The 19,754-nt window shown below is 40.7% G+C and overlaps 1 long non-coding RNA gene across 1 annotated transcript; it reads left to right on the top strand.

Annotated features, from left to right (window-relative positions):
- Window positions 1-9,168: 9,168 nt before the first annotated feature.
- Window positions 9,169-18,517, top strand: LOC145655303 (uncharacterized). The gene is made up of 3 exons (XR_014121455.1): window positions 9,169-9,484; window positions 17,762-17,860; window positions 17,991-18,517. It is a non-coding gene; the product is annotated as an uncharacterized LOC145655303 (long non-coding RNA).
- The last annotated feature ends 1,237 nt before the right edge of the window (window positions 18,518-19,754 follow it).

Here is a 19,754-nt window from a genome sequence, read left to right as displayed (position 1 = left end):
TCTTCCTCTTATTTCTTCTAGGGAGATTTGTCTAGAACTGTTGCCCTTGGCTTGCTCCCTGAGAGCTTGGACTTGATCATTTGTAAAGCTGTTTTGTGACAACATCTGTTGTAAAAAGCGTTATATAAATACACTTTGATTTGAAAGAACTCATTTATAAATGAGTCACAGGTAAGTCAGAGAGTTTCGAGGTTAATGTATATTTGTCACATTGCCACATTTGTTTTAGAATTACATAGTTTCCATAATTTAAGTAATATGTGTATGAAACAATGACAAATATCACCAACATGCCTAATGTTATAACTGCCCCTGATTTGTGTGTTAGAGACTGCTATGATTGGTCTGTCAAAACAAATGAAGACCGATTCAGGTCTCACTCAAATCCTTTATTACCATTCAGATGCCTGAGTTTGTGGACAGTAAACACAGCACCACCCAAGGCCCAGGGCATGGTAAACATTGTGCCACCAGGGCAGAGGGGACGGTAAACACAGTGCCATGTAGGCCCAGGGCACAGTAAGTCCTCACGATGACATTGTTTCTTAATGGTGAGGCCAAGGTTTCTGTCAGATAGTGTAGTGGACAACATACATTCTACATAGTGCAGCTTTCACTTTATTTGGAGAATTAAGTCCATGATTGTAGACATTTATTTAATAGTCTATAGACTGTCAAACTGGTTATTTTAGCTTTCATTTTAATTGGACAGTCCAGTCTGAAAGCAACAGTACATTTGTGGTGTGAGTAGAGTTCACATCTCTAGTGGTGGAGTGACATTCTTACAGAAGGAGGACCAGTTTTTTGGCCAACAAACACGTTACTCCTGCAAACAAATTCCATATCAAATTTGAAACTGATCCACACTAATCAAACTGAACATGTGCAATTAAAATACACCCTGACTTATGTTTCATGCACTGCATTATGTATAAAAAAAAAAAATAATGCTCTGAAATTAAATGCTCCTTTAAATATCTGTTCAAACTTTTTGAAAGTCTCATGTAGCCAGTACTGTGGCTGCTGTAATTCCACATGCTCTTGTAACAGACACAGTTGTACTGCGTCTTTAAGAGGGAGCTTTATGGTAATGTGAATTGAGTAACTGAGAGAGAGTGTGTGTGTGTGTGTGTTTGTGTGAAGGGAGAACCGTCACCTTTCTGCTCGCCTTCTCTGTTTCCTTTATGTGTAAATACAATGATGGTAGCCGTGTGACCTGGCTTTAACTGATCCAGGAGAGAATCAAGTCTTTCAGATTGCCCACACCAGTGTGTGTGTCACTCCATGTTAACTCCACGCATCGCGGTTACCCCGTAGCACCTGTTCCTCACTCCAGGTAAGAAGCGTTACACTTTTTTCATTAATAAGCCTTTGAAGTACTTTGGGTGTCGTAGTGAAATGAACTGACCAAACAGCAGTGAGGGAAGTTATGTTGGGTCTCACCCCCTGAGCTTCTACATCGTTTCTCTGTGACAAAGGACGGAGCCACTTAACTAAGAATGAGACCGTCCTCACTGACAATGTGAGAATATCTGATAGATCACTGACTGATAAGGAAGAAAGAGGAGGTACCACATGACAACTTACAAAACCTACCGCATCTCTATATTTGGTGTGTGTGTTGTGTTGAGGTTAGTTAGTCAGTTTCATTTGAATGCACTTCCTCTCCACTATACGTGTAGCTGGCAGATCATTCAGTAGACCGTATTGAAGAGTGTGTATGGTGTGTATCAGCAGTCCTGCTGTAGCTGTGTGGTGTGTGTGTAACTCAGTAAGAATGCATGTGTGTTTATCTGCTCCTTGTGCTCCACACTGCTGATGGTGAGTGTTACCTTCTCTCTACAGGTGTTGTCATCCTCATACATTCATTTGCACAAAGGTATTTATATCTGGGATAAGCAGAGAGCAGCATCTTACCACTTACCCCAGATTCGGTCTATCTACCAAGAAATGTTTGAAGTCCAAATTTTGAGCTCTTTAGTTTAGAACAAACTCAACTCAAATATAGTCTTCGTAAATACATGCCCACAAACTTCTCTCAAGCCGGTCAAACCGCATCCAAGTGTTAATAAATGCCTCCCAGACTAGTCGGTGTGTCGTATAACTCACTGTGAACTAGACAAGTGAAGAAACACGTCACCGGGAAGCGACCTGGATGAGGTTTGAGGACATGTAGCTCGATATCTGACTTATTCACAAATCCTATTAGCTATCGTTGCTGTTGGCTTCCAGTGTTTGTTAGCAATGTTAGCAGCTTTTTGTTCTAAAGGAGCGAAATATGGACTCGAAACATGTCTTGTCCACCCGAGTTAAGGGAGAATAAAGTAAATTTGTTGATTTTATTTGTTAAGTGGCACTGAAATCTGCGCTGTGGTTCGGTCCGGTAGAGAGGAACCGGTGCTAATTACTTGCTAATTGCTAATTAGTTACTTCAGACCAGCATAAGGTAGGAATTGTAGGGACATTAGTAAGACTGATGAAATTAAGAAAAAGAGTATTGTGACTCTTACAAGCATCATTTTGCCCTATAAGTCTATACATTTACAAAAACAATTTGTTTTTTTGTTTGTTTTTTTATTATGGTGTAGTATGTGAAATGTGCTCACTTGTTTATTTCTGTGTGTGTTATTTATTCCTCTTGCTCATTCTGTGTATGATGCAGTTCTTGTCCACTACCCACTTCTGTATCCAGCTGCCTGTGACAGAGGTCACACCTCATTGTGGTTGATTGTATATGTGGTGCAGTCCTGTACATGTGGTGTGTGATGTATGTGTTTGGTGCTTCTGTGTGTTTGCCCAAGTGGGGAGTGTGGGTGGGTTTGGGGGAGAGACTAAAGAAAATTCTGATCTCATGAATTTTGACGTACCAATAATATCCCTTATTGAGCTAGCAGTCAAACAAGTTGGTATTACTCTATTTTACTGTGGAGACCAGAGGAGGGGCAGAGCTCACTACCTGCAGGTTAAAGAGTTGGACTGGTACTGAATAAATCCATTTCCATTAGGAGGTCTCAGCTATCAGGACTTCTCAGAGGGTTTTAGCCAGACAGCTGTCTCCCACTGTGAAGACAGTTTTTTACTTGTTATGGTTTAACAAGTAAAATGGTTTATTATGGTTTACCCCCGTGCTGCTCAGGGACACTGACTATAGTACTTGCTGACACTTCCTACAGTGTAGTGACTCCAATTAGGCTAGAGCCCTACTCAGCTTTCCTAAAACACAACCCATGCTTAACGACATGGTCAACTAAAGTGGCCCAGATCTCATCCGTGATGGTTGCTCTTCCTCCCCCTCATCCTCTTCCTCATCCTCGCTCTCCAATACTGACCTCCATTGATATCCAACCAAGATATCGAGCCTGTGGCCTCTTTATAGTGCTCAGGTTCTGATTTCTATGTGTCATTAGTAAAATTCGTCAAGTGTCTTCACCTGTGAGTACTGGGTTTGGTTAATTGATAAATGGATGCATCATTTGCATTTGAGGGTTGTCCATAAGAAACACACGTATTTCTGTTGAATGATGTGTCCAATATAGAGAATTGTGTTTAACGTATTGGAAAAAAAAAAATGTGTTTTAGAAATACAATATGAGTGTAAATCAGGGAAGGTGCTTTTGGTTTTGTATAACAGGTCAGGAGATGGGCTACATGAGTTAGTGGTTTCAATTATTGTGTCACATGTCCCCGTTTTTGTGTCTTGCAAAAAACTGTAATATCACAAAAACAGTACAGTTTCCCAGCAAGCACCTCTTCCTCCTTGCAAACTTGGAGCACTGTTTAACAATTTAACAATACATAACTAAATAACTAACACTCTCTCTCTCTCTCTCTCACACACACACACACACACACACACACACAAACATGCACAGCTGCTGCAGGATGGCCAGATCCACATCTGAAGGACTTGGAGAAAGACAATTCTACACACACAGTAAATGTACATTCAAAGTGATACTTGTAGATGCAAAAACACCCCCTCCCCTGCCCTGCCCTGCTCTCTCTCTCTCTCTCACACACACACACACACACACACACACACACACACACACTCAATCTCTTTCTCTCTCTCTCTCTCTCTCTCTCTCTCTCTCTCTCTCTCTCTCTCTCTCTCTTCTTGTTTGGTGTTTGGGCTTCAAGTTCTCCTATGTTGTTCCTCTTATCTTAGATGCTTAGGAAAATTTACAAATAAAAATGAACAAATGAGAAAAAAAATAAAACCATAAAGACAGTACAGTTTCCCAGCATGCATTTCTTCCTCCTCACATATGTATTACTAAACTTGGTGCACTTTAGCAATACATAAATAACACACACACACACACACAGACATGCATATGTGCATGCTTCCTTTTTGGGTTCGTGAGCTTAAAATGCTGCTGCGCTGTTCTCTGAGTGGTGTGTGAACGACATGTTTACTTCTTTCACTCACCCATGAAGACTGTCAAACAGTCTCCAAATCCTCATCAGTGTCAGTTATCCAGTTCTAAACTTCAAGGTTTAATCAGTCAAACACTAACTGACTCTGGCAGCAGAAATTCACTCCAGTGACTCCAGTTTAAAGACTTTTCTTATTTAGTCCTAAGTTATTCTGTCACCATAGTCATAGCTACCAGTTTACAGATGTGAGAATTCCCAGCATGCACTGCTTTCTCCTCACATATCTATTGCTAATCTGGGTGCTACGTGTGAAATGTGCTCACTTGTTTATTTCTGTTGGTGTTATTTATTCCTCATTTGTTCATCAATTGGTCATGAGGCTTGGACAGCCCATGCTGCTGCGCACACACACACACACAAAACACACACTGTTTCTGTTAGTGCTATTTTTTCCTCACTTGCTCATTCTGTGTATGATGCAGCTCTTGTCCACTACCCACTTCTGTATCCAGCTGCCTGTGACAGAGGTCACACCTCATTGTGGTTGACTGTATATGTGGTACAGTCCTTTACGTGTGGTGTATGATGTATGTGTTTGGTGCTTCTGTGTTTTTTACTAAGTGGGGAGTGGGGGTGGGTTTCAGGGAGAGGCTACAGTGAGTTCTGATCTCATGAATTCTGACAAGCTCATCATATCCAAGACGATACTACTCTGTGTTACCATGGAGACCTGAGGAGCGGCAGAGCTCACTACCTACAGGATAAAGAGTTGGACTAGTGATGAATAAATACATTTGGCAAGACAAGTGAGGTATCCAGGTCCAGTTCTATGGTGGGTGTGAAGACCCATTGTGCAGAAAATGTAAAAATAAAAAAAGCAAATTCATTAGAATTGAAATATGTGCGCTATAGCTCCGAAATGCAGAGCAACTTCAGAAATGCTGCAAACTCAGTCACAACACAACGGAACTGTTTTCTGAAGTTGCCTCGCATTTCCAAAATATAGTACACGTCACTTTGAATAAAGTGTTTTCTGAATTTGTATAAAGTTCAGGAATTTGCATCAAGTTTGTAAACTGTAGCACATGTGTTTACCTTCTGTGTTCTTGAAAAGAAACAGTAAATCAAACATAATGTGGAATACAAGTGTAGCAACAAGAGTGAAGGTGAAATAGGTGAGACACTGATTCAGAGATGGAATTGCACCTTAACAACCACAGCACCACAAAAGATACCAAATACAAACAGTGCAGACGGACTCTGCTTATTGGTTTTGAAAAAGTCATATCTGGGCCCATACCATGAAAAACTGAATGTCACTCACTTTATTGAGATAAATAATTTTTAAGTAATATGTAAATATTGTTACATTTTCAAAACACATTTACTCTCCCATTTCTTACAGTCCATATATGGAATCTAATCTGTAAAAATAGCCTGTTTTGAAATCACTGTTTCTCTGATGTCATGAGAACCAGCTCATTTACTTATCTCTGCCTCTTTGGCCTACAGCAGTTTAACCCCTAACACCTACATTGCAGTTCTCAGGCATATTTCAGCTCTTAGTGCTTTTTAAATTAAGCACAATACAGGGCAGCCAATCAGAACAGAGCTCATTTATCTTACATCTTAAAGGAACAGCAACAGAAACTGCCTGTTTAATTCCAAGGGATAAAGAGAGGATGGAAAATAGTTGTGTAAAATTGAACTGAGACTCTTTTTGGAAGATAACGCCACAAAAACATTGTAAGAAGACACCTAAGAAAACTATAAAATAAAGGATAAATATAGGATATGCGCCCTCTAAAGACCTTTTGGTGTATTTGGTGAGATGGGAAGGTGAGTGGCTACAGCTACAGCTGAGGAAGCACCAGGGGCTTCTGTCTGGGTCCCACTGGGCAGCCATATGCAGGGCAGCTGTGTACAGCACAGGTTCTGAACTTAGCTGAAGGGTGCAGTTTCAGCACCTTGGACAGCAGTCAGGCTGCTTTGGAGGTGAAAGATATTTGGTCTGTGGTACTGGTCTACAACTCTGAACATATTTTATTAAAGTCCTTCCTTATTTGGTCCTTTTAATGAAATCTACATCTCTAAGTACAAACCCCATCTCTAAGTAAAACTCTATATCATCTCTTGGAAACATTGAAATAAAAAATGGAAAAAAATAAATAAATAGCAAAGCATTAGCCATTAGATTAGAACATATTATTCCATCACTGATACACCCTGATCAAACTGGTTTCATCAAAGGAGACACTCAGCCATTAACAGGGTAGACTACTTAACCTAATACTGTGACGGTGGCAGTTCAGAGGGAGCGAGAGGCAAGGTTGCGCCAAAGTGCTCTTTATTTTCCATTGTCAATATGTGACGATACCACTACTAACGACAAACACTACTCTGTTCCAGTAGTCCTTGTAGCGATGTACACGTTGGGAGTGAGCAGCCCAACAGGCCACTAATGTGCTGCACTCTCTCTTGACCTGTGAGTTTAAATAGAGAGAATGAACAAGGAACAGGTGAAGGTGATTAGTAGGCAGGAGACTGGGAATGAGGCAGGTGTTTAGTGTGATCCCTAGCAGGAGTGGGCGTGTCCCTCCCGCTGGCTGCCCGGCCAACCGTGACAAATACGTTACACCTCACTCCACATATTAGAAACTGCTATGCAGAAAAGGCCGTCAGTAAAGAAAACTGGAAGTTTTTCTCCTCACATTGCGTAAAATCTTTAACACCACACCTAAGGCCACAGTCAGTACTAATATAATACCATCACAAAATGTGCATAGAGGTACTAGGCAAGGAAGCCCACTCTCTCTATTGCTGTTCTCAGTTCTTTTATTTATAGATTTATTTATTACTATTTTTGCTTTTTAGGGGGTTTGTCTTTTTACAGTTTTTATTTTATTTTGTTGTTGTTGTTGTTGTTGTTACAGTGCAGTGCACACTAGCCTACAGCCTCAATTAGTTATGTTAAAGATATTCACCATTTAGCAAACAGTTGTTAACCAGCTTTTGACAGCTTTAACAACAAAAAGAACAAAGTAACAAAGAGAAAATGTGAGAAAAAATGTTTCTACTTCCTGTGATAACTGTTGGGTTGTGATGACATTGTACTATCTACAGCCAAAGTGGTCTTTACTTTGGTGACTCCTTTAGTGGTTCTGTGTCAGTGGGTGGATTTCACAGCTTCTCTTAAGTAGTTTTTTCTTAATAGTATGACAAACTACAACATGATCATAGACTGCTGCATTCCACCTGTACTTTATGAATAATATGAATGTTATCAGACCTTCCTGTTTACCTGATTAAATGATCAATGATTATTTTGATCAGCATGTATTCTAGGGCTCTTCCTGTCTGATCTGTCTAATATTTGCTAAGCTACACATTCAGTTTGGTCCTTTGATCACTAAGTGCAGGAGTGAAATGATGTGACCAAACAGTGCTGAGGGGGATCACTGTGTAGCACTACTTCTTACTGCAGGATCACTTTACTGAGGATGGGGACTGAACACTGGCAGCTCAGGAGGAAGTGATGACACTAGAAAGACACTGTTTCACTGTTAGATTTAGTCTGTATGTGAGAGAGAAAGAAGTGGAGGAATAATTTATTTTGCACTTGAACACACGTCCCCTCTACTGTGGACATTAGTGGGTGGTGAATTTCAGTGGAGTTCTACTGAGAGAGTTGTAGAGTTCCAGGTCATAGTTGTGTGGTGATTCCCACAAACAGACTGTAGTCTGGGCTGCAGTTTTCAGTGTTCAATACACTGTAGTTTTGTAGAGTGTATAAGATGTGTAGCAGCGTTACTGCTGTAGCTGTGTGTGGTGTGTTGTGGAATGCAGCTGTGTTTTTATCTACAGGTGTGTTTTTACTTTCTTTTTGGAAATGATGTGCAGACGAAGTCCTGTGAAGCGTTTGAGGTTCTTCCTTATTGTACTGCTAAAGGATTCGAAGCATTGGAGCATTGAAAGCTGGTGACAAAACAGCGACACCTGGTGGTTCTCAGAAATTATAGCAGGCATAGATTCAAAACTGCGCAGCACTATAAACAATACAACAGTCCACCGCCTTCATATTTCATTAAAAAAAAAATGATGATCAGTAATGATGATTAGTAATTAAATTCTACAATAATTAGTTTAAAATTATTGTTTCCCCTTTTATGTGAAAACATAATACAAAACTGTACTGGGAGACAACAGGCTGATGTAATGAAACATTTACCCTCCCTTTTGGGTTCTATAATTTGCACATTTCCAATTTTTTAGTAAAAAGATAAAGCTTCCAAGTTATAGGACAGTGCCAAACTTATGAAACAGTCTCAACCTCATCCTGTGTATCTGTGATGTTTGAAGCTTCAAACACGATTAGTCACATGTTATTAGTAACTTTAGTGGGAATGTTAGTGGTAATAACTTTAGTGGGAATGTTAGTGGTAGTAACTTTAGTGGGAAGGGAGAGGGAGAGAAGGAAGGAGGGAGGGAGAGAGACAATCTATAATCAATATAATCAGACATCTTATAACTTGATGGTCATGCATACATCATACCAACATCTATTGGGAAACCTCTTAGTGATTTCCAGTACCATCATCATTTGGCTGGTACCATCAGTACCATCAGGTGACTGGACCTGGAGCAATTAAGTATGTCATATATAATAATAATGGAGTATGTCATATATAATAATAATTAATTATGTCATATGTAATAATAGCCATTTTACATGTACATGTGCAGCCATGTTTAATAGTGAAGGCCTTTATCTCGTGTGTTTCTGCAGGCTGCATGTTGGTAGGGATTCTGAGGACAGACGTCATCACTGCATACACAGGAGACTCAGTACTGCTGCCCTGCTCCTGTACTGACCCACACGCCAAACCTGAGAGTTTCACCTGGCAGAAATACAACACAAGAAAACAAACATGGGACATGATCACCAATAAGAGTGAACAGTATAGAAACAGAGTTCAGCTGGGTACTGCTCATTCTCCAGGAAAGCTCTCTCTACTCATATCACACCTGACTGAAGAGGATGAGGGAGTCTACAGGTGTTATCTTAACCAGTGGAACTATAAAGCCATCAGACTCACCATTAAAGGTAAAACACTGTATTTGATCCAAATCCAACTGCAAATGATAAATCCAGCTTTAAGGTTTTCTTATGTATCCACACTAGCAAAGTCTTGGTTGTCTGAGTTACTTGTAGACTTTCTGCTGTCATATTTGTTGTTGTGCTGTCATCTGTGCACATTACCAGTAACGTTTAGTTCAGTGATGGTCAAATACTCCTTTAATTGTAACAAATATCTTGTGCAGTTCAAGTAAGAATTTCTCAGGTTTTTAACACACATGCTTCTTTGTTTTGGTTTTTCTGTTCCGACCCCTCGTTTGGTTTTTCTGTCACTGTTTTCATCTTTGTCTAGTTTGCATTCGTTAACCTTTGTATAAATATCCCTTGTTTTATCGTCTTGGTTGTGGGTATCTGAATGTGCGCTCTCTCGTCCTCCCATGAGTTTATTGTTGTTTGGTAACGTTATTAGCCTGGTCGTTATTCTAGTGTTTACTGTTTAACTTCCTTCTTGCTAATGATGTGCAGACGAAGTCCTGTGAAGCGTTTGAGGTTCTTCCTTATTGTACTGCTGAAGGATTCGAAGCGTTGGAGTATTGAAAGCTGGTGACAAAACAGCGACACCTGGTGGTTTTTAGAAATTATAGCAGCTAAAGATTCAAAACTGCGCAGCACTATAAACAATACAACACTGCACCGCCTTCATATGTCATTAAAAAAAATGGATGATCAGTAATGATGTTTAGCAATTAAATTCTGAAATAATTTGTGTAAAATCATTGTTTCCCTTTTATGTAAAAACAACAGGTTGGCGTTATGAAACGTTTACTCTCGCTTTTGACTTCTATAATTAGCACATTTACAATTTTTTTTTAGTAAAAAGATAAAGCTTCCAAGTTATAGGACAGTGGCAAACTTATGAAACAGTCTCACCCTCATCCTGTGCTTCAGTGACATCTGAAGCTTCGACCATCATTAGTCACGTGTTGTTAGTAACTTTAGTGGTAATATTAATGGTAATATTAACTTTAGTAGCAATAGTAACTGATACAAGCTTCGGTACACTGTTTGATACGAGCTTTGATGCCTTAGTATTAAATGATACATCATAATTTTATTGTTTCTGCACAGTTCCTGTATCATTTTTCTCCCTTTTTGGTGTTCCATTTAGTCAGTGTTTATTTTTCATCATTTTGTTAATTTTGCCGTTGTGTCCACCTGTTTTGCAAATGAAGAACTTTCGTTTACACATGTGCATCAAGTCCTGTCTGCCTCTGCGTTACATAATCGTTCTGAAAACTGCACAGTGTGCAGATCATTAATGTTGGTGGACCAGCTGGATCAAAATCACTAATGTGTTCTTATTTTAGATTTTTGATTTAAAACATCTAAAATAAGAAGCAAGGCTTTGCTATGACAAGTTGCAAATGGGCGTAAACAAACAGTCATAAAAGTTGATTTAGTCAATGTTGATGTCAGCTTGACATTACAAGTGACATATTTGGAGCTTCTGTTACTGTAATTATTTACCCCTGTCCCACTTACCTACAACCAAAGGCAGAGGTGCAGGCAAAGGTTTAATGCACATAAAACTACAAAATGTATCTGATTCCAAATTATGCCTGTAATTACAGTTTATATTCTGAAGAGAATGCTCTACTGCATTGTCTAGCATGTGTTATGAGAATATGCATAACCACCTTTCTAAAATTCCTGTCTTAATACATCCTGCTTTTTCAGTGGTTCTGTCAGCCTAACATAGGATTTGACCTACTAAACTTGCAGTGCAGAGATTGGATACTTTACAGGAAACTGGTGTCAGCACTCTAAATATATATAAAAATATAGCTGGCTCTTCACTCGGCCTCAATCTACCAGTGTAGAGAATTTTGACTACACCTTTGGATTTCCCCTCTCTTCAGAAATTATGAGTGATTAACATCATCTGCGAGTGTCTGGACTCCATCAGTGTCATTGCAAATAGTACACGGAGAGCCGAGCTTCATAAGTTAAATGTAGCAAAGGGTTAAAGAAGGTGAAGTGGGTGGCCAGGCCGGGAACAGTAGAGTATGTCTGCTGAGGCATAGAGAGAGAGAGAGAGAGAGAGAGAGAGAGAGAGAGAGAGAGAGAGAGAGAGAGCACAAGCCCAAGGGAGAGATTTCTCCAAATGTACGTCTTCAGCCCACCAACTCTGCTCCAGCTCCACTCTCAGCTCTGCTCCAGCATTAACTCCACACGGTTCAGAATTTCTTTATTCTTATCTTGATTGATCAACAGCAGAGTTTGTCCAACACTGACTAATCAAAGAGTGACCACATACGAGCAGCATCTCTGTCATAGCACATCCAAGAGGAACCCACAGCTGGTAGAGTGATTTACTGTCCTGAATAACAATTGATGAATAACAATATCTCTGCAAGAGACCACAGATGACCACAGCAGTTGGGGCAAACAAGAACAAGACTTCATAGTTGAGAGTTTGGCCTACACATATAAATATGTTATGATTTTCTTGGTTGAAATGACATAGTATGCCATGACAAATGACGTTGTAGCTCAGTCTCTCTCAGTGTACACACATCTCAGCTACCTGTATGAGGGCATTATGGAATTTGTAGTTCATGAAGCATTTATGTATAAAGACTTGTAATTTTGCTCTTTTTTTTATCTTAATTTTGTAGCTGCTTGGGTTGAGGCTTTAGATTAGAATTTTCTGGAATGTCTATGGAAATAATGACCAATATGCTTCCAGATCCAAGACTGTTGAATAAATGTGTGATCACTGTTCTCCCTCTGACATATGCTGCCTGCTAAGGCATCTTATTTAGGTTCAATTTAAAGGCAGCATAAGACACTAAATCTGCAGTATAAATAATCTTTCACACCGAACACGAGAAAAATCTGCCTGGTGAAAAACCTCATTCACTTGAAGGGGCAAGAGCTTTACTTGCTTCTTTCTGAAAGAAAAGCAGCTGCTATTCTTATACTAATTATTAAAACAATGTCACAAGTAGTGTTAGCTGTTTTCTGAAGGACTACATTCCCCAAAATTACACAATACCAAGACCGCCCATAATCCCCTCATTTTGCTCCACCCATGTGAAAACATGAGCGAGGTGGCAGTTAGATGTGACCGACGCTTAAGTCTTCATACATGATGGGAATGGAAATCTAATTAGAATGGGAATCTAACTGGATCATTTCTGTTACTCAGACCTTTGCCTGTACAGACAACACCAGACCCCTCACTAGACACACAGACAAACTCAGTGAGATCAGGTGGAAAACTGAACAAACATCAGCACTTCAAGAATCTGTAGCATTTGTTGTATGTGCCACTTGATTGCTGTAACAGCTGGAGTGCCGCAGGGCGCGGAGCAGGACGTACAGACTCCCTCGACTTTGACAGACATTTAATAACACGTAACGCTTACGACGACGGCACTCACAAAACATAAACGGATAACACGAATACACGTAACACTGCAGGAACACTAACGACGGCAACACAAACATATACGTTTAACATGAATACACGTAGGACTAGCAACACAAACAATGACCAACACTAATGCACACACCAACAGGGGTTTAACTACACACACACACACACAACATTAAACCAGGGGCAGGTGTGTGCCATCATGGGGGCGTGGTTACAGAACAAAAAGTGACTTCAACTGCACGCGGTGGGCCGTACCACGTGACCAGTGGTGAGGGGAGCGTTCCGTGACAATTGCTGACTTAATATAAAGAATTCTAGTGAAGGCTTCCACACTGATGCGCTATCACAGAGTTACATATATTGTGTCTGACCTTTATTTAACTGTTAGTTTTATGGCATTACTTAAGACATTCACAATCATATAAACATCAAAATGGAACACTTTATTTCAGGACCAGGGCAAATGCATCACTTTCAGTACAAAGTAATTTACAACAGAGTCATATGGGAGTTTCATTTCAGCTTCATCACCCAGTTTCAAGAACAGGAAGGTACTACATGGTTTGAGGTGCTCACATCTGTTCAGATTTACTAGTTGCCTCACTTGGTAAGTGACATCTAATCATTATTATCACATACTGAAGGTCTTCTTTTGGTGTGTTTCTCTAGGCTGTATACTGGAACATCACAGGATCTCCGAAATCACTGCATACACAGGAGACTCAGTACTGCTGCCTTGTTCCTGCACTGACCTACACACCAAACCTGAGAATTTCACCTGGAGGAAACGCAACACAAACAGAAACTCATGGGACGTGATCTCCAGTGAGAGTGAACAGTACAGAAACAGAGTTCTGCTGGGTACTGTTCACTCTCCAGGAAATCTCTCTCTATTCATATCACACCTGACTGAAGAGGATGAGGGAGACTACAGGTGTTATATTAAAGACAATGAATACACGTACATAAGACTTTATATTTCAGGTAAAACATTATTAGCAACCACATTCCTAATACCAATGAAAACCTCATAAGTCGATTTAGTCTCTCCACCATGAACTTACTTTTTAAACATACAAATAAATGTAATATAAATACATTCACCACACACTTTATTAGACACACATACATCAGATATTACTAAAATTCAAAAACAGTACATTTAAAAGTAGAGAAACACCATTACATATTTATGTATCTAACATGTGGACCACATTATCCTCAGATATTAGTCACCAGACACCCTCTGTCACCAGTCTAGAAGAGTTAAACACAACTAACATTCATTTCACCTGCCCTCACTGAACACTTTCAGTACCTCTAATAAGTGAATGTGTAGGTATAATTACAGACTGTGTCCACCTGGTGTCTTACACAGTTTGTGTGTCACCCTGCACCCAGGACATCACTGGTCAGTTTCTGACCACAGATGTCCCAGTATATGTGGATACTTAACCATTCTCCACACATCAATCCCACTACAGTGCTGGAGGCTTGGTAATGGGTGTTGTGCTGGTATGAGTGGTTCAGGTGCAGCAGTGTTACTGGATTCAGTGCTACTGGTAGGCTGAGAGTGTTCTGACAGTGAAAGATATCCAGCCAGCAGTGTTTCAGTGGTCAGACACTGATCATGACTGGAGTTGGAGGATGGTTAACACTAACTGTGTAATAGACCAGATGGGCTAGAACCACTGACTCTACAAATACAAGATTTTTCTCAACCATTCATATTTATCAAATGTGATGGAGCATAAACTATTGCATAAAGAGAGAGAGAAGGAGGGAAGCAGAGAGAGAGAGAAGGAGGGAGGCAGAGAGAGAGAGAGAGAACGAAAAAAAAAGAAGAGCAGAGAGAAGAGTCTCCTCTCACAGCTGGTGCTGACACTGAGTTCATTAACACACACTAACACTAACACATCAGGACCAGTCTGAAGTACAAACAATCAGACCAAACCAAATTATTACACTTCAAAAACTAAACTACATCACCCACTGGAACACAAACACAAGCACAAAGCAAAATGCAGCGTTATCTGGCCCTAAAACGTCAGTACACGGTAGCAGACGACCTGTACACAGTGACTGACATTAAACACAGAACCACGTTGACAAAGTCCAGACTCAGAGAACACAGCCTGGCCGTCCAGACCAGCCGATAAATGTCATGGCTGCCCGGAGAACTCTGTTAGCAATGTAAATATGACACTGTTGAGACAGAGCTGCACTTCCTCACTGAATGTGAAAAATTCACCCAAATATGGCAAATTTATTTTACAAAATCTGAGACGGTCCACCCCAACTTTAAGTGTCTGTCTAACACTGAAACTGCCCATCCTACTGGGCGAAAAGAAGGAAAGCATCGCTTTAGCTGGGTGATGCATATCTGCCTGCCATAAGATGAGGGACAGTGATTAACCCACCCAAACACACACACAAACACACACACACACACACACACACACACGCATGCACACACAGTTTATAAAAGTTACCTAACTATTTATTATTATTAACTATTTATTATTTTACATCCTTATTATTTATTTATTTCTTTCTTTTCACTTCTTCCCTTTTACTTCTTCCAATTATTATTTCAGACCAATTACAGTTTCTCTTCAAGTTCTTTATCATAACAGAATTCTTAATTTCCATAGTTGCAAATGTTGTAATGTTCATGTTGTAATTCTGCTTTGGCAATACTACAATACTATAGTTGTATATGGTCATGCCAATAAAGCTTACTGAACTGAAATGAACACACACACACACACACACACACACACACACACACACACACAGAGAGAGAGAGAGAGAGAGAGAGAGAGAGAGAGAGAGAGACTCGAATCAGAAGTCCCTAATTCATTCATTCAGAAAATGACTGAAGGACACACTGCACCTACAGAGCCCTGCAGCTTCAGACTTAGCCAACGTATCACCACCACTGACACACAGACAACTGAACACGTCTGCTTGGCCAAACTGTACATACATCAGTTCTGTAGTAGAAAATCTAAACATGTTAAATACATAACAGCCATGAACCCTCATTACTTATAACTGATCACACTTTTCTATTCTTGCAGAGGCTCCATATAAAACTGTAAATCCTTCTCCAGTGGACGCTGACACAACAAGTCCAACAGCTTCAACTAAACCTGCTACTACAATGATGTCTCCAACAGGTTAGAAGACATTCAGTCCATCATCTAGTAATGGAGGTAACACAAATTGGTTTAACGAGTGTGGGGCAAGATGCAAGCGTGATTTATCTTTGATGTGGTTTTAAATGAAAATGAAAGCACACATGAACATACCGTGTGAACGTCGCATACACAGAGTAATACATGCGATTAATGCAAAATAATTGACATTAGTGGTTGGAAAGGTTCAGGCTTTATATGGGAAATAATGAGGGTGAGACTAGACCCTATGGCCAGCTAAGTGAAAGAGGAAACACAGGACCCCTGTGTGATGGTGGTGAGGGGTGTTACAGTAGCACCCACACCCCCCTTAACACGGGGCTCCTGTGTGATGGTGGTGAGGGGTGTTACAGTAGCTCCCACACCCCCCTTAACACGGGGCTCCTGTGTGATGGTGGTGAGGGGTGTTACAGTAGCACCCACACCCCCCTTAACACGGGGCTCCTGTGTGATGGTGGTGAGGGGTGTTACAGTAGCACCCACACCCCCCTTAACACGGGGCTCCTGTGTGATGGTGGTGAGGGGTGTTACAGTAGCACCCACACCCCCCTTAACACGGGGCTCCTGTGTGATGGTGGTGAGGGGTGTTACAGTAGCACCCACACCCTCCTTAACACGGGGCTCCTGTGTGATGGTGGTGAGGGGTATTACAGTAGCACCCACACCCTCCTTAACACGGGGCTCCTGACGTGCATAACAGTTGACAAGGGAGCCCAAGCCCAGCGTCACACAGCAGGGTCTGGAGAACCTGGACAAGGACAGGTGGGAAAGGAGGAAAAAAACAGGCAAGTCCATCGGGTGAGGGGTGGAAACAGGACTTTGTACCACAACCAGAGACCTGACAGCAGGCTGGACAGAAGACGACTGGGTTCCAGCTTGGGCAGTGGGATGGACGGGAGCCCGGCTGAGAGTAGGAGCACTGGATACGGGATAACAGGAACCGAACCACAGCTGGGATTGGGACAGTTACAAAGATATGAATGGGAACAGACAAAGGCAGACACTGGGACTGGTAGGGTAACAATGAAAAGTCGTGTCAGTCTCTCTCAGAGAGCGAGAGAGAGAGAGAGAGAAAGACAGAGAGAGACCCCCCCGGGACAGCTATTCTGCTCAGCTGAAGACTAATCCACTCCATGAGGACTTGACCCAGCAGTCCCTGTTTCATTCACTCACAGAAAATGACTGAAGGACACACTGCACCTACAGAACCTGTAGCCTCACACTTAGCCATCCTATTAACCACCAGTAACACTGTGAACCGAAGACTTTTGCTTTTACAAACTGTACATACATCAGTTTTGTAGTACAAAATATAAATGTAAACATGTAAAACGCATGAAAGCACAGAACCTTCAGTACTTTCAACTCATCATATTTTCTATTCTTGCAGAGGCCCCACATTCATTCTGTTCATCAACTACCACTGAATTTAAGATGCATTTGTTTAATAATATTCTCCCATCAACTCCATAAAATGATTCCCCACTATATACTACTACTACGAATACTACTACTATTAATAATAATAGTAGTAAACGACATTTAGTTTAACATTTAGTTTAAGAGGGAGTGTTTGGAAGAGTAAACAGTTCACAGCTGTGCTAAATAAATGTATTCTGCTGCTGTGTAAGACTGGGGTCAGTGTTTGTTGTGTTGTTACAGTCTCTCCTCAGACTCTGCCCTACATCCCCTTTGCTTTGGTCACTGTGATCTTCCTCCACATTATCGTGGCTGTGGTTTATTACACCAAAAGAAATAAAGGTAAAAATTTCATTAGCAAGCTGTTATAATCAGATTGTTTTCTCATTGTGTCCATTAACATCCATTTTACCATGTGCAGAGTCAGATCCTGAATTAACTGAGTTGTTCTTGTTCATGTGACCTGCTTCAGTGTCAGAAATGAGCAGAGTTCACTATAACACTGATGGTGGAGATGGAACAGCTAGTCTGCAGTAGAGAAGAAAACCAAGAGAAATCAACAGACCAGCTACAGACCTACACACCTGTTTAACAGACCTGCCGCACACATCTGATCAGCGTTAAGTGGAAATGAAATCTGTGTTGTGGTTCGGTCCGGTAGAGAGGAACCGGTGCTAATTACTTGCTAATTGCTAATTAGATACTAGCATAAAGTAGGACTTGTAGGGGCAGGACAATCTAGAACTAAATTCTGACTCCAACAACCATCATTTTTGCTTGTCTGTAAAAAATGTATTGCCTCTGTAAAAAATGTATTGCGTTTTATTATTACATTATCATATTTTTCCCAAATAATATTTTTTTATGCATTTTATGTGTGTATTTCTATTGAAGGATTTTTTGATATTTGAATTTTAAATAGCAGCATATTTTTTTTCTGTTCTTAATCATGCCTTTTAAAGACAAATGCCAAACTGTTGGCTGTACGCATCACTTCCACTGTGTATCTATTGTTGTTTCATAAATAAAGAGCCAAAGCAGGACAGAGAGTTGTGGTTTCTGTTTACACCCACTGATAACCACACACATCATGAAGGTGTGTGTGGTGCAGTTTGACAGCAGAATGTGTGTAGAGTGCAGTTCACTAACAGCAGTTGGATATGCCATTATCTGTTAGACATCACTATCTGTGATGTGTCTATCTGGGGGGGAATTGGCACACACACACACACACACACACACACACATAAAAACATATGCACCCACGCCCATGCACATTCATACAAACAAACAAACACATACACACACACATGGCACCATGACAGCATGGTTTCTGTCACATTCACTCCAGTGACTCCAGTTTAAAGACAGTTTTCTTAATTAGTCATATTTTTTTTCTTTTGTCACTGTGGCCAAAGCAATGAGTTTACAAATGTGAAAATTCCCAGCATGCATCTCTGTCACCTCCCATATGTTTTGCCACAGCAATTGGCCAACAGCTCTGAACATGTTATACTAAAGGCTGTCCTTATTCAGTCCTTTTACTGATATCTACATCTCAAGGTGCAAACTTCATGATTAAATCCCCATGTCATCTCTTGGAAAGATTTAATCAAAAACATACTGAATGAGTGATGGAAATTAAAAAAAAAATGTTTTTCTCTATACATCTGCCCCAATCAAAAAGTCATTTTCACAGAATATAACACAAAGAAGTAGTTATTAGACATGCTGAGACTGTACAGTGTAGTAGAGTTTGTGGAGAAGCATCATCCATCTCGGTTCTCCAAGTCAGTTTCTCCCACAGGATGGCAGTGCTGTCCTGGAGTGATAAAAGCAACATGAGTCAGAGGGAAACACCTGATAGCCAGAGTCCAGTCAGTGGGAGGAAGTGGACTGCAGTGTTTACACAGGTATGGTGGACACTCCCCCACCCTCAGTCAGGGGTGATATGAGTAGAGAGAGATTTCCTGGAGAATCTTTAAGATGCAGAACTTTGCCTGTGTAACCCTGAGTCTGGTCAGTGGGGTAGATTTCTTTCTCTCTGAAGGTCCATTTAAGAGTGTGTGGTATGTGATGTTCAGTCCAGGAGCAGGTCAGTAGAACAGACCCTCCCACATGACCCTTTTGGTTCCCCCAGTTAATATGCAGTCTGTGAAAAACACCTGATGGAAACAGTTCAAAATTCCCAGGATGAGGGCCTCTGCCATCCTTTTTGAGTATCAAACAGGCCTTG

This window comes from Electrophorus electricus, unplaced genomic scaffold (genome assembly GCF_041902795.1).
Source record: "Electrophorus electricus isolate QZ-2024a unplaced genomic scaffold, ASM4190279v1 Scaffold208, whole genome shotgun sequence".
Lineage (NCBI taxonomy): Eukaryota > Metazoa > Chordata > Actinopteri > Gymnotiformes > Gymnotidae > Electrophorus > Electrophorus electricus.
This window is presented reverse-complemented; position numbering and strand designations above follow the sequence as displayed.